The sequence below is a fragment of the Papio anubis genome, chromosome 16 (assembly GCF_008728515.1).
Source record: "Papio anubis isolate 15944 chromosome 16, Panubis1.0, whole genome shotgun sequence".
Lineage (NCBI taxonomy): Eukaryota > Metazoa > Chordata > Mammalia > Primates > Cercopithecidae > Papio > Papio anubis.
This window is the reverse complement of record NC_044991.1, coordinates 48,073,559-48,090,270: the sequence shown is the minus strand read 5'-3', so window position 1 is coordinate 48,090,270 and position 16,712 is coordinate 48,073,559. Positions and strand designations below refer to the sequence as shown.

At 40.8% G+C, this 16,712-nt stretch overlaps 1 pseudogene; it reads left to right on the top strand.

Moving 5' to 3' along the window:
- The first annotated feature begins 9,114 nt into the window (after positions 1-9,114).
- On the top strand, positions 9,115-11,914 carry LOC101005057 (annotated as a pseudogene).
- Positions 11,915-16,712: the final 4,798 nt, after the last annotated feature.

Below are 16,712 nucleotides of genomic sequence, written 5' to 3'. Positions count from 1 at the left end.
TGCCAGAAATCTGAAATTAAGCTGCTGATAGAGTCACACTCCCTAAAGAAGCTGGGGTCTAGGGGATAATCCATTCTTACCTCTTCCCACTCAGGCAGCTGCCAGCAGTCCCTGACTTGTGGCCGTACCATTCCAATCTCTGTCTCCCTCTTCCCCTCACCTCTTCTGTGTGTCAACTTTCCCACTGCCTCTGTCTTTTTTTGTTGTTGTTTTCTTTTGTTTTGAGACAGAGTCTCACTCTGTTTCCCAGGCTGGAGTGCAGTAGCGTGATCCCTCCCGGCTCACTGCAACATCCACCTCCCGGGTTCAAGTGATTCTCATGCCTCAGCCTCTCAAGTAGCTGGGATTACAGGTGTGCACTACCACGTTCAGCTCATTTTTGTATTTTTAGTAGAGACTGAGTTTTGCCATGTTGACCAGGCTGGTCTTGAACTCCTGACCTCAATTGATCTGCCCACCTTAGCCTCCCAAAATGCTGGGATTAGTGCGGTGAGCCACTGTGTCCGGCACTGCGTCTATTTTATAAGCACATTAGGATTGCATTTAGGGCCCAGATAATCCAAGAACATCTCTCCATCTCAAGATCATTTACAATACATCTTAAAGGACCCCTTTTTCTTGCGAAGTCACATTAACAATTTCCATGGATTGAGACCTGGTATCTTGTGGTGGCCATTATTCAGCACGCTAGAACAAGCTAAGACACAGCCATGCAGATGCCCTGGTGAGCGCACATTTTGACATTTCTCAAGCTTAAGTAGAGGTGAGAGATGAGGTGGGCAGATTACTAGAACATAAAGAATCTTACAAACCAGAATGGGGAATTTGGACTTTACCTGGAGGGCAATAGAGCATCCTTAAAGATTTTAAGTGAGAGTAAAGGGGCCAGCCTCTCTTGACTGGAGATTCCCCTGGCTGGAGTGTGGGGTAGGGCAGGAGAGGGCGAACCCAGAGGCAGGACATTCGATCTTACACTGGGAGTTGTCTTTAGAAGACCACGAATAAAATACAGGTGTATGGCCCTGGAGGGAGAGAGGGTCAAGGACCTCCTTGGAGTCACCAGGTCAGATTTTGTCAGCAAGTGACATCACTGTGGGTTCTGGAACAGAGAGATTAAGGCCCTGAACGCACCTTACAAGTGTACAAATAGTGCCTAGAATATGTGTGTGATACATGCTTGCCAAATAAAGAGAGGCAAGAAAAGCGCGTTTTACAGAGACTGTGAGAATCAGGGGGGAAATGGGGGAAAGTCAGGAAGGGTTCCCTGGCCTACAAGGTCCTCATGAAGGCACCTGTGCCAATGGGAGCCACTTCACCCTGGAGATGATGTCACCCCCCCACCCCGAACAACCCCCATTGGTGACTGATAGCAGGCCACTGAAGGCTGCCCCCTTGACTCAAGGTGGCACAGCTCTGCTGCTGTTCTTGTTCCAGAGCTCCCCGTGGGGTCAGGCTGAGGCTACAACTGAGTCCATATCCTCATTCTTCTCCTGCCTCTGCCCTGTCTTGCTTTCCTCGCCCCATTTCAGATTTCTTCTGAGAGCGCTCCCTAAATAAATCACTTGCACTAGAACCTCCCATCTCAGGCTCTGCTCTAGGAAACCGGACCTAAGACAGCCTCCATTTCTGGTAATGTGGCCCTTGGGACAGTCTCAGCTAAGAGACAGACAGCAAGCAGAGGCTCAAACCACTTGTCAACAAGTTCCAGGAAAACACTTAATTCCACACATGCTAAAGTGAGGGGAGAAGGTTTTATCAACAAAATTGATATTCAAGAAGTAGATTCCAAAAATCAGATGGTCTGCACTAAGTAGAGTGTTTATTTCCCCAGAACTGGTTTCTAATTAAAGACCATTCCTTTGGCACTTATATCACTCTTCTTTGTATTGAAAACTTATGCTTTTGTCACACATTTTGTTTTCACTGATTAAATTCTCAAGTCTTTATGGATGAGGCTTCACGTTGGGTTTCTTTATTTCCCCGTAATGCTTATCACAATAGCTGGCATTCAGAAAGGATTCGATACAGGCTCAAAGCTCACACCCCCTTGATTTTACAGACTTTACAGAGCATTTCCCATACTCAAAGCATGGACCATGGACCGGTAGCGTCAGCATCCATCAACTTGGTAGAAATGCAGAATTTCAGCCTCCACACCAGATCTACTAAGTGAGAATCTCTGAGGTGGAGCCCAGCAGTCTGAGTTGTAACAAGATCCCTGGGTAATTTTATGAGCGGTAAAGTTTGCAAACCACTGACATATATGATCCCTTTCAACGTGTTGGGAGATGAATTGATTGGAGAAAGGATAGCCAAAAAAATAGGACAGTGACCAGGTGCGGTGGCTCACGCCTATAATCCCAGCACTTTGGGAGACCAAGGCGGGCAGATCATGAGGTCAGGAGATCGAGACCATCCTGGCTAACACGGTGAAACCCTGTCTCTACTAAAAATACAAAAAGTTAGCTGGAAGTGGTGGGATGTGCCTGTAGTCCCAGCTACTCAGGAGGCTGAGGCAGGAGAATCGCTGGAACCTGGGAGGCAGAGGTTGCAGTGAGCCGAGATCGCACCACTGCACTACTGCCTGGGTGACAGAGTAAGACTCTGTCTCAAAAAAAAAAAAAAAAAAAAAAAAAAAAGGACACCAACAGGAATGGAATCTACCCTCAACAAACATGTCTCCTACCATGCACATGACATGGGTGTGTCAGGTTAGGCTTCAGGTGCCCCGCCCCATTACTAGGACTCAGACCTCAAGTTCAACATTGATTGGATTGGACAAACTGTTTATCTCCTTCAACTTCTGTTTTCTCATCACTGAATGAAAACAGCCTTAGTACTTACTGATTCACAGTAGCTAAATAAATTATGATATAGCCATACAAAGGAATACTATGCAACCTTAAAAATAAGGTAGGCTTATATCCACTGTTACAAAAAGATGCTCAATTTCTATTTTTATATAATGCAAGATTCTGAGGGGTAAATTGTGTGTGTGTTGGGTGAAAAGTAAAGGACTCAAAAAATTGTTTAAGTTCTCATTACATATATATGTATATTATACATTATATACAAATACTGCAAATACATCACATATATGTGTGTTCCCCATATACATTACATATGAGAGTGAAGTTAAAGGAATCATGCCAGGCATGGTGGCTCACACCTATAATCCCAGACTTTGGGAGGCTGAGGTGAGAGAAGCACTTGAGCCCTGGAGTTCAAGACCAGCCTGGGCAACATAGTGAGACCTCATCTCTACAAAAAAAATCAAAAAAGTAGCCAGGCATGGTGGTGTGCTCCTGTAGTTCTAGCTACTCAGGAGACTGAGGTGGGAGGATCACTTGAGCCCAGGAGGTTGAGGTTGCAGTGAGCTGTGATTGCACCACTGCACTCCAGTTTAAGTGACAGGGTCAAAAGAAAAAACAAAAAAACAAAAAAACGAAAAAGGAATCACTAACATATTCACACGAACACTTACTGCATGTATGTTATTTGTGTGAATGCACGTACAGATATAAGGGTTCTCCACTTTTAACCTCATCTATGATATATTCGCAGAGCACTGCCAATATGCTGAGCTCCGGGCAAGGTGCTGGAAATATCAGTGAAAGTAAGAAAATCACAATCTTGTTTAAGAGGAACTTACATTCTAACTAGGAAGGCAGCCAACAAAGAAGCAAATAAATAATAGGAGAATTACAGATTGTCATTAATGTTATGAAAGAAATCATCTAGATGGTGTGACTGCAACTTGAGGGGTTCGTTAGGTAGAGGACAGAGAAGCTTTCCAGGAGGAGGTAATGTTTAAGCAAAGATTGAAGCGGGAAAATCAGTCAGTGATCAGCAGTGCTGGGGAAAGGGCACTCCAAGTGGAGGGAGCAGCATGGGCAAAGGCTCAGAGATGGGAGGGAAGTTATCTTGCTGAGGGAAAAAGGCAGGTCAGTGGAATAGGAGCTAGGAAGAGGCTGGGGCAGTGTAGTGAGTTCGGCTAAGGAAGCACACCATGTGAGCCTTGAGAACTGCTAAGTATTGGCTTTTTTTTTTTTTTTTTTTAACAGTCTTGCTCTGTTGCCCAGGCTAGAGTGCAGTGGTGTGATCTCGGCTCACTGAAACCTCCACCCCCCTGGGTTCAAGCAATTCTCCTGACTCAGCCTCCCGAGTAGTTGGCATTGGGGGCCCGCCACCACGCCCGGCTAATTTTTGCGTTTTTAGTAGAGATGGGGTTTCACCATTTTGGCCAGTCTGGTCTTGAACTTTTGACCTCAAGTGATCTGCCCACCTCAGCCTCCCACAATGCCGTGATTACAAGCGTGAGCCACTGAGCCTGGCCTAAGTATTGGCTTCTATTCTAAGAGGAAGGAGAACCCAGCAAAGGGTTTATCCAGCAGACTGACACCAACTGATTTATGTTTCTAAAAGATTCCCAGGTTGCTGAGTGGGCAAAGTCTTGCAGGAAAGTGTGAAGGAAAAAGGACGTTACAGAAACTCAGGTGAAATATGGCACAGCTGTCAGGGTGGCAGCCACGGAGTTAGAGCGAAGTGGGCAAGCTTGGGAATTACATGGGAAATAAAGCCAGAGTTGTTCTTTTTTTTTTTTTTTTTTGAGACAGTCTTGCTCCGTCCCCCAAGCTGGAGTGCAGTGGCATGATCTTGGCTCACTGCAACCTCCACCTCCCAGGTTCAAGAAATTCTTATGCCTCATCTTCTTGAGCAGCTGGAATTACAGGCATGCACCATGACTCCTGGCTAATTTGTGTAATTTTAGTAGAGACGGGGTTTCACCATGTTGCCCAGGTTGGTCTTGAACTCCTGGCCTCAAGTGATCTGCCTGCCTCAGCCTCCCAAAGTGCTGGGATTACAGGAGTGAGCCACGGTGCCCGGCCCTAAAACCAGAATTTGACAATGAAATGGAAGGTAAAGTATTGGTCTCGGAGTCCTTTGGCTGTGAGTTGCTCTTAGACTGTTCCTACCTGGGACAAATGGAACAACTCAGCCCTGCCCCAATCCCTCTCATTCTCCAGCAGGATGGCCTAGGCACTTGCTCATGGCCACAGCAGAGGAGCAAACCCCACTGCAAAAGAGCAAGCTTTTTCTCAAACCTTTGCTTGGGTCACAGCTGCCGACATCCCATTGGCCAAGGCAAATCACACAGATGATATCAGAAACAAAAGGCAAGGAAATAGGCTCCACCTCTTGATGAGTGGAGCTGCAGAGGCTCCTGACTAAGCGCAAGGACACAGGAAGGGCTGAGGAGTGAGGAGACAGTGCTTTTCAAAGAACTAGAAGCTCTCTACTAATAGCCAGGGGCAAGAGACCACAGAGGGTAGCACAGATGTGGAATGTTGAAAATGATAAGTATCTGTCACTATCAGTGACATCAGTCAGTTTAGGATTTGTCAATAAAGTGGTAAGTGCTAGGCCATGAAATGCCCCAGGGCCCTAGGATAAGACAAAATTAGGGATTCTCTGCTCTTTGGACAGTTTGTGCTATCACAACAAAACAAACTGCAGGTGAGCAGAGAGTGACCGGCGAGTGCTTTCATTGTCCCTTTAGCTGCCCTCAAATGCAATGATAAGTGCTTCCCATTAATTAGTTACTTGGTGCCTCCCCTGGTTGGGATTTTTCTGGGCCCCAAGCTGGTATGCTGCCCCCGAGAAGACCATAAGAATTTCTCTAGAGAAACAAAATTCCTGCTACTGTCTCCACACAAACCATTCCTACAGTCAGGTGGGGGAGGGGGTGATGTGGTCCTGCTGGTGGTGCTGGTGATGATGTGTTTCCACTCTGTTTGGTTTTATGGGTCTGTTTGTTTCTCATCAGCTGTAGGGCCCTTGATGACATCAGTCATCATTTTTAACTTTATTTGGGACATGAAGGGATAAGCCTCTCCCTAATTTCTAGAAACATAAATAGCAAGGAAACAGAATATTAAACAAACAAGGGCTCTTAACAGAAGGTCTGCAGATGTTGCATGGTTCTCTCTATCACTGCAGATCTGTGGCCTGTCTCCCGGGTGGGGCAAAAAGCCTTGGGGCACCTTACTCAAGAGCAGCAAACAAAAGTCAAGGTCTGGCAACCCCATCTGCTTCCCTCAAGAAGGAAATACTACAAAATAGTAATATCACGGCCCCTGATAATGCAGTTTCCCACGGGTCTCTGACTTAACCAACATGTCCTTTTACACATAAACTTGGAATTGTGATGGAGGCGGGGTAGACAGCTGGACACACTGCTGATGTTGGCACGTGGTACAAATGAAAAGGTACCATCTGTGCTACTGCTGAAAGATGATGATGCATAGATGTGACTTTTTAAATGTTCCATCTGGATATAATTAAATTGCCTCCTTAAAATAAAAAAATCCATATTTGATATGTATCCTTTATTGTAATGATCTCCGTAAATCCTTCATTATTTTTATAGGATTCACTTCATGAAAAGTATGGCATGAAGTATTAAAACCTAAAAACAAAGGTCTCTGGGGAGATGATTGTGGTGTTACTGTTTCTCTGGCTGACTTGTTCTTGATTTTCTTATGACTTTAAAAACAATTACAATATGCAGAATTCCATAATATCCTCCTGAAAAAATACCCTGACTGGAAAACTGGATAGAGAGATAGAAAGAGAAAGTCTGTTATCTATGCATGGGAGGAAGACAGGACGTGAATTTGCCAGAATATCCGGTTGCCTACATTTCTAAACCAAGAAAAGCTGCAATTAATTTTCTTCCCTAAAAACCATGTTGGTTCCAAAGAACATTCTGAGAATAATAATAAGGGTAATTATAATCAGAACTTGAATTCAGAGTGACTTGCTTCTGAAGCATTAAAAGCATAAGAGGGAACAAAATACACGGAGGGGACTCTTAACAGGCCTCTCTCCAGGTACAATTATAGATTTCAAATCTGTTGTTACCTTACCATGGCAACCTTCATACTTAATTTCACAAATATTGAACTTTTGTCATCCTATTTCTTTGGGGGAGTCCTTCAACTACTGCTTTCACTGAATTCATGTCATTGCCTTCAATACTTAACATTTCTCCAAGTACACACTGTGAGCTCACATCCCCAGACCAAACACAACAGCAAAGACTAGGAAGAATTCGGCTGTGTCCTCAGCAAAAGCACTTAGATGTGTTCTTTTTGGCTGATGAGAACCAACAACCGAACGTAACTCCAAAGGCTGTCAAGTTTAAAAGCAAAATTTTGGTCTTCAATATTAGTAAATAGTCATTAAGTATCTACTGTGTGTTGAAAGCTACAGGAAATACAAAGGTTAAAATAAGCCATATTGTTCCATCTCACGACATTTACAATATAGAAGGAGAATTAGATCCAAATCACTATAAATCAGTTCCCAGTGTGTGATATCCCCAAACCAGCAGCATCACCTGGGATCCTATGAGAAATGCAGATTCTCAGGCTCCACCCCATAGACCTTCTAAATCAGGGTCTCTGGGAGTGGGGCACAGCAATCTGTGTTTTCAAAATTCATCCAGGTGATTCTGGTACTCTCCAAATTTTGAGAATCCCTGCTGTGAAGCAATATAACACAAATGTCATAAGACAGACACAAAATGCTTGAAGTAAAGGGAAAACAACATCCATTTTGGAAAGAGGATGTCCTGGAATGACAATATTTCCATGCAGCTTTGTGAGTTCGCTAAGAAATGGAAATGTAGGAAGTGGATGGAGTAAGAGAACATTCTGGATGAGTGAAACATGAGCCAAGCAACAGAGTTAAGAAAGTAGAAGGCAAATGGAAGGGTCTAGACTGACTAGCATGTAAGGAGACAGAGATCAAGGTCAGAAGATAGGTTGGGGTCTCAAGAGCCAGGCTGAGGAGGGAGTTATCTAGCTCAGTGGACAATCATATGTTATTCAGGTCTTCAATTTGAGGAGTAACAAGATTAGAGCAGGGCACTTGGAATATTCATCTCAAGGTTTCCATAGAATAATCTGGAAAAGCAGAAGATACACAAGGGTGGGGGCACAACTGAGTGGACAGTTGCAATAGTTTGGGTAGGTAATAATGAAAGTCCCTACTAGGGAGTTTGCAGGGGAAATACAAAAATGAGGAAAGTAATTGGAGATGCTTTGAAGGACTACATTAGTAGGGTTTAGTAACTGATTCAATATTAAAAGGGAAAGAATGGGAAAATCAACACCTTCATTAGCAACAAGAGATTAGCCATGTCATAAACCGAAGAAGAAGGAGATCAGGAAAAATTGGTTTTGAGGAGATTTGTTTAGGACACAGTTGATGGTCTGTGGTATGGTGCATACCACAGCTAGAATATAGGCATAGAGTTTATAGTAATAATATCTGTAAAATTTGGCAACATAAGCTATGCCCGGTTCTGAGCTAGATACATGACCTGTATGTATCTTGTAAACCTTATACTGACTTTATGAGCAAGGCATTATTATACTCTTTTTTTTTTTTCTTTAAGAGACAGGGTCTTGCTCTGACTCCCAGGATGGAGTGCAGTGGCACAATCATAGCTCACTATAACCTCAAACTCCTGGGCTCAAGCAATCCACCCACCTCAGCCTCCTGAGTAGCTAGGACTATAGGCCTGTGCTACCATGCCCAGCTAATCTTTTTATTTTTTGTAGAGATGAGGTCTCACTATGTTGCCCACGCTGGTCTCTAATTGCTGGCCTCAAGTGATCTTTGCAACTCAGCCTCCCAAAATGCTACAATTACAGGCATGAGCCAAAATACCCAGGCTGGTACCTATTTGTATTAGTTAAATTCGATTCTGTTGCATAAAATAAGAAGTTCAAAGGAAGAATGGCTTAAACACACAGAGCTTATTCTACTACATAAAAGAAATCAGGAGGTTGGCAAGTTTCTTCTAATACCCTGCTTCAGCATCCTCCACTGGTGAATTTCATCCTCAAGGGTACTTCATGATTCAAGATTGCTGCTAAAGTGCCAGCCATCAAGGAGATGATAGCTGTGAATATGGGAATGGGGGCTTGTTGAGAAAAGGAATATAAAAGAATAAGAGGTTGAAATAAAGAACCTTGGAGAATGAGCACAAGGAAGGGTCTGGAAAATGCACCGAAAAGAGACAAAGAGGAAACTTCCGGTAGCATGTCCACAAAAGGCAAGGAAACACAAAGCTTCGGAATGGAAAAAAAGGTTGATAAGCGGTGTCTAATGGTAAAGTCCACGGCAACTGAAAAATACATGTTGGATGGAAGAATGTGAGGTCCTTAGTGACCTTTAAAGGAAGAGCATTATTCACATTTTCTATGGCAGTGGATCTCAGAGTTAAGGAAATGTTAGGTGGTGAAGTAGTGAAGCATTGATTCCTCTTCCATGAAGTTTTGTGACAGAGGGAAAGAAGGAAATGGTGGTAAGGCTTAAGTTTAGCAGTATTGAGGTAATGTTTTCATAGATTAGAAAACCTGAGTACAATTTCCCTTTATGATGTCAAGTCTCTCCTGAGACTAGATTTAAATCACTTGAGTGTATGGGCTGGGACAGCCAAGTGCTTCTTCCATATGAGCAGTTCCAATCCAGTATCTCCCAGGGAAAGTGAACCAAGTGTTGGCTGATATTATATCATAATAAAGGGCTGACATTACACTTTTTGAAGGCTGTCTGGTAAGCTTAATTAATTCATTTTTGTTTTTCCCTCCCAAAGCTGGATGGAAACTCATCCAACTCTGGCGTGGGTTCTTGAAGAAAAATTATATTGCAAAAGTGAGGATGTTTCATGGCCTTCTGCACTCCCCCAAGGGCAGCAAAGGCTCTCTGGGTGCTTTGCAAAGCTTCAGAGTCTGAAATGTCAGGGCCGTGGATCCATTTCAGAAAAAATAAATATCAGATTACAATACATTGTTTTTGCAGCTGACTGAGGCTTTGGTGTAGTGGATATTTCATTCTGCAGTTGCAAATTGAGAGAGAAGTTGCTGGCAGGGCAAAGTATGGTGTTTGCATCATTTCTTTATGAAGCCATTTTCTCCCCTCAAGCGGTGCATTCCCAGAAGACTTTTTTTTCCCCCTCCACAAATGCCTGGTGTTTTTGCAGTGCTCAGCATGCATGACTTGCTTTGAAAGCTGTTAAAAATAAAGACAGATAGTTGGACTAGTTCTCTTGGTACCTTTCATTCTTTTCTCCATAAATTTTTGCCCCCTCCCTCCCACCCTCTGCCTTAGGTCCCTCCCTGGAAACCCTTGTACTATGAAATTATGATAGAATGGCAGATACTGAAACCATACATGCCTTGCATTCCTAATTTTCTAACCTGAAACTAGTGAGCCATAACACCCTGGAAGTTTAAAGCTGCCGGAGGCAAATCCAACTCTTCTGACTTTAAAATAGCAACACATCTTTTACCATTTTAGCTATTTTGAGGTAGATTTTCATACACATGCATGCTGATTGAAATTAAATGCATTTTATTTTTATCTTTTTTTTTTCCTTCTGGGGAGATAGCAGACTTGGGGGCACTTGTTTTCTACCTCTTAGAGAATAAATTTGAATACCTAAAGTAGGTATTAAGCTACCTAACAGTAAGTTTTCTACATATATCGATGAAAACCAGTCCAGAAATAGACCCACGCAAATATAGTCAGCTTATCTTTGACAAAGATTCAAAGACAATTCAGTGGAGAAAGGATCTTAAACAAATGGTCCTAGGACCTAGATAAGCACATTACACCTTTCACAAAAATTAACTCAAAATGGATCATAGACCTAAATGTAAAGTGTAAAACTATAAAAATTCTATAAGAAAACCTAGGAGAAAATCTATATGATGTGGATTAGGAGATGAGTTTTTAGATATAATTCCAAAAGCACAATCTATGAGAGAAAAAAAAGTTATGTCAGATTTTGTTAAAATTAAAAACTTATCTGAATGGAAGAAAATAATTGCAAACATTTATCTGACAAAGGATTTATATCCAAAATATAACAAATTCCTAAATTCCTAAAACTCAATAATAAGAAAAAAATGGAAAACTGTAAAGATTGGAGAAGCCATTTGGATTGTGAGAGGTTCTTGCTCTCAGAAGATTCTTCAAGCAATCACTATATCAACCAACACAGATGTTTTTCTTTCTTCATATAATGAAGATCAGGAATCAAAACCTATTTGAAAAGCTGAAGATACACCATTAATCCCCACTGGAATAGCAGGTTTTGCAGCAATTGTTGCATATGAATTAACAAATTAAAGATCAGGGGAAATATGAAAACCTTCCTTCACCTGATCCACATGTGTATGGCAACCCAAGGCTTTGTTGTGCGAGCAATGACTCTTGGTATGGGCTATTCCCTATATTGGGAATTCTGGGCAAAACCTAAGCCTTACGAGAAGAAGAGATGCTGTCTTGGTCTTGTTGGAGGAGCTCGCATTAGTTACACATTTCATTATTGAGGTTACATGTTTATGTTGAAAATAAATTGAATGTATTCAACAATAACATGGTATTTTGAACATTGGCTGCCTTTCTTGCAGGCTTGATTTGCTTGGTGACGAAAGTACCCATGACTGCTTCACTAACTAGGTCACTCAGGAGAGTCAAGTTAACACAAAAGAAACATGTCACCTAAATGGACTTGATGATGCTAAAATGTCCACCTTTGAAAAATGTTAAGATGAAATCAGTTCTAAAGAAGACAGGCCAACCTTGAAGTACTCCCTGTTTGCTGCAGATTTTTGCATGCTTTAATGTTATGTAGGAGTCCTATTTATCCTGCTTAACTCTTTTCTGCCTGTCTTGTGGACTGGTTGGCTCTTTTGGAACTCTTTTAAAAAAGTGCATGGAGTATAACTTCTAAAGCCACCCACAACTGAAATTGTATGTGTGTGTGTTTAAACCAAACCTAGGCTGGGCAAAGTGGCTCACACCTGTAATCTCAGCACTTTGGGAGGCTGAGGTAGGCAGATCACTTGAGGCCAGGAGTTTGAGACCAGCCTGGCCAACATGGCGAGACCCCGTCTCTACTAAAATTACAAAAATTAGCCAGCTGTGATGCTGCACACCTATAATCCCAGCTACTCGGGATGTTAAGGCATGAAAATCGCTTGAACCCATGAGGAGGAGGTTGCAGTGAGCTGAGATCACGCCACTGCAGTCCAGCCTGGGTGACAGAGTGAGACTTTGTCTCAAATAAATAAATAATAAACGAAATCTAGAAAGCTTACAGCAGAGCTACATGGTAGTGGTATTTATTTCAGAATCACAATTCTTGTGTTGTTTGTTTGCTTCTTGGTTTGTTTTTGATACTGAGTTTTGCTCGTTGCTTAGGCTGGAGTGCAATGGCATGATCTCGGCTAAATGCAACCTCCACCTCCCAGGTTCAAGTGATTCTCCGGCCTCAGCCTCTCAAGTAGCTAGGATTACAGGCATGTGCCACCATGCCCGACTAATTTTGTATTTTTAGTAGGAGCAGGGTTTCACCACGTTGGTCAGGCTGGTCTTGAACTCCTGAACTCAGGTGATCCACCTAGCTCAGCCTCCCAAGGTGCTGGGATTACAGGCATGAGCCACCATGCCTGGTCTCAAAATCACAATTCTAAACATAAGAATAGCTTAATTATGGATTCCAGTTTAGCTCTTAAATATTGCAGAATTGTATTTCTGCTGCTATTGTATTAGAATAATTTTTAAATGTCATCTTGAAAGAGAAATATGTATTTTAAGCACTAATGCAAAGATAAATGAAGAACACTTTAAATGTGTGCATTATGTTTATTTTCTCCATAAGAATCATAAACATTAAACTAAACAAATTACCTATAATGGTAATTTAGACATACACAGGGAGGAAAGGGCCATCTCCAAGCCAAGGAGAGAGGCCTCAGAAGAAACCAACCTGCCAACAACTTGATCTTATGCTTCCAAGCCTCCAGAATTGTGAGAAAATTAATTTCTGTTGTAAACCACAGAGTCAATGGTACTCTGTCATGGCAACCACAGCAAACTAATACAGCCCTTTGCCTACCTGAATTTTGGAAGTATTGGGAGGAACCCAGCTGACATTTAGATGAAGTATAGAAATACTTCTTTACACAAGTTTAATAAAATTGATATCATTTATGGTGTACTTATTCAAAATTACAGTGCAGTAGCTATTTATGTTCTAAGACATACAGCAAACATATTTAATCTTTAGGTTAAAAATAAAGTGTGGTGTGGAGGAAAATACCAAATTACAAGTTTTTGTGATCACCTTCTCCATTTCTTCCTGAGGGTAAAAGAAACAGTATTTACTTGGTTTGTTTATCAGGGTATTGTTGTGGAAGGAGAGAAGACTTGAAGAATTGAGAAGGTGCAATTAATCTTCATGAGAACAAAAAGAGAAAAGATAGGAGAGGTAGAGAGAAGAACTAATATAACTGGAAACTTTGGAGAGTACGTGAGAAAGAAAAGATTTAGGAAGAGCTATTAGGAGTGGAACATTTCGGGGGATGGTATATAAGAAGGGCTATTAGGAAGGCATACTATGTAGAATCCATTGTGGTGTGTCCTCATCCTTCCATGAAAAATTGTCACAAGATTTCCACATTATTCTCCAAGGCTTTAGATTTATATTGCTTTTTCTGACATTCCAAAATGTTGAAAAGGTTGTAAAATGAAAACGGGGCGCTTAAGACAGCTCAGTCCATTTAGTATTTTTCTCTTAAAATTTTCCACAGTGTGAAACACAAAGTAAAATGCTATAAGGACAATGATTAAGCAAAGAATATTTTAAAGTTTACTTTTTCTTCCATTTGATTTCTCTAGCTTTCAAGTGTCTGCTACTTAGTCCATCTGTTGTTCTATTATGTTGTTTTTGGCAAACAGATGCAGGAGAAGAACACTATTGCCTTTTCTGTTTTATATAACCCTAGAGATACAAACATAATTTTAGTTGAGTTTTCTTTTGTAGAGAAAAATTGCAAAGGACTAAAATACACCAAAAAAATTACTGTATATTTTAAATGAAAATATAGGCATTGTCTAATACACCCTTCCAGGTTACCTGATTCTATGGAGTCTCTATACCTTTTATTTTATTTGAGTTCTTTACAGTTCTGCAACTGAAAAATGCAAATGATTCAGAATTATGCAATCATCACTAATTTCAGAACATTTTCATCACTCCAAAAGAAACCTCATCTCCATTAACAGTCACCCTCCTTTCCACCTTCCTCTCAGCCGTTCTCAACCACTGATCTACTTTCTGCCTCTGTGGATTTGCCTATTCTGGACACAACTCATATAAATGGAATTATGCAACATATGGCCTTTTGTGTCTGGCTCTTCTGAGGCAGCATAATGTTTTCCGGACTCATCCCTACTATAGCATGAATGAACACTCATCCGTTTTTATGGCTTAGGGCTGAGTGGTGTTCCATTGTGTGGACATACCACCTTTTGTTTGTCCATTTATCAGTTGATGAACATTTGTGTTTCTTCCACATTTCAGCTATTACAAATAATGCTGCTATGAAAAAAAAAAGAAAAGAAAAAGAAATGCAAATGATGCTGCACTGATTTTTCTAAGGCACCCATGGCTTCTTTATCACATTCAGATAATTTTTACTTGTTTTCAGATCGTGGTTAGCTTATATAAGAGTCTTGGTTTGGTTTTTAAAGTCAAAAGAAACACTTTTTCCTTTCCCTACCTGTTCATAAAATTGAAAGACCATAGCATTGGGATGGAATTGAACCTCCACAAATATATAAAGGAATCTGGTGGAAGTTCAGTTGATTCTCCCCTACCCAAACAAGTCATTTTGGCACCAATTATGGAAATTCAAATTCATTTCAACATTTATGATAGCCTACATATATGTCTTCTCTTCAAATTGTTCTTTGAACTGGTTGTAACTTCTTATTGGTTTCCTCATTAATGAGTTAAATAAAATCTTTGACATGTGTCCATTTTCTATTTGTAGAAGAGTCATGAGTCTATCTTTTCTAAAAACTTTATCCTTACTACTTTCATAAACTGACTGTCTTTAAGCTTTTAGGAGCCCAGCTGAATATTAGTCATACCTGAGTTTCAACTGGACACAAAAAGTGAATTACTGTTTTGGAGTAAGGAATAGCAGGGGGCGGCAGTGGAACAGCAGGGCTGAACTGACCTCTCTATACCTCAGACAAGAGTCTCAACTGTGTACATCTCCAACTAACCCAGGGAACCTAGTTATAATCTGCATGACATTTTTATCTCTGACATTCAGTTTGACTTTCAAGTATCACACAGTAGAAAAAAGAAACTCATGAATCCAAAATGAAACTGAATAATATTTTTCCACTTGGCACTACACCATCTAGTCTAATGTGAAAAAAAAATCCATTTCAGTTTGCTACTGCCTGCTGATTAGCATGAGCTCAGCCGTCCTTCAAAAGTTCAGCCTCTCCTAAAAGCAGACACAGTCACTGCTGTGAGCAAAAGGGGAAGAGAAGAATCTCAATTCTCAAATTTTCCTGAGGGTTATTTTTTGGGAAAAAATACATGTAATGCATGGATTTTGCTTACTCTGAAAAGTTCCCTCATTTCTATTTTAAAGGTAACATCAAAGAAGTGCTGACAACTTCCAGTGAGCAAAACACCTGCCATCTTGAGATAGATGTTGCCAGAAAACAGAAAATGATACAAGAGGTTCGCTGTATCAGAATTAGAAACACAGGCCACATGCTTTCTGCCACTGCCAAACTTGAAGCCACATCCTGGCATTTCAGTTAAATGCTCTTTCCAAGGCACCTATGGCTTCTTTATCACATTCAGATAGTTTTTACTTGTTTTCAGCTCTTGGTTGGATTATTTAAGAGTCTCGAGTTGGATTTGAAAGTCAATAGAAATACTTTTTCCTTTCCCTACCTGTTCATAAAATTGAAGGACAAGAGCACTGGGATCAAATCTAGGCAAATATCTTAACAGACAATACCCAAAATGTAATTTTCAAAATGTTTAGAATTATGTAATTCCCAATTAAATTTACAATGAATAGAAATCAAAGTTTTATTAAATTTAATAATGAGTTAATGGGTTTTTTTGAACCAACAAAGTTGGTTCAAACTTGTAGGATACAAAGACTGTCAATTATATAATCAATGAAAGAAAAAAAAAATCGCAAAGTTAGATGCAAAACTTATTGTCCTACCAGCAACACAACTATATCCTTTGAGGTTATCTTTCCTACCCAAGGAAATTTGTGTGTATCACCACCAGGCAAAAATAATCCCCACCGTTTCTGGACAAAAATTATTGCATAATACTGACCAAAAATTATTTATACCTTATCAGTTTCCAGTAAAGCAATACTATAGAGTTGTAAATTGTCTGAGCCCTAATCAACAGTAAATGGTAAATCAAACTTATATATCGTGTCACCCCAGGGCAGGAGTCATCCAACTGCAGCCTTGCTTAGACTCTGGACCAAAACTAGCTCACCACCTGTTTTATAAATAAAGTTTTATTGGAACCCAGTTTCACACATTTGTTTATATGCTATAAATGGTTGCTTTTGCTGCAGAGTTGAATAGTTGTGACAGAGACTGGATGACCCACACAGTCTAAAATACTATCTGACCTCTTTACAGAAAACAAAATAAAACAAAAATCTCGATGTGTTAGGACATCCTTGTTTTGCTACAAATACCTGAGACTGGGTGATTTACAAAGAAAACAGGTTTAATTGGCTCACAGTTTTGCAGACTATACAAGTATATTGACAGCCTCT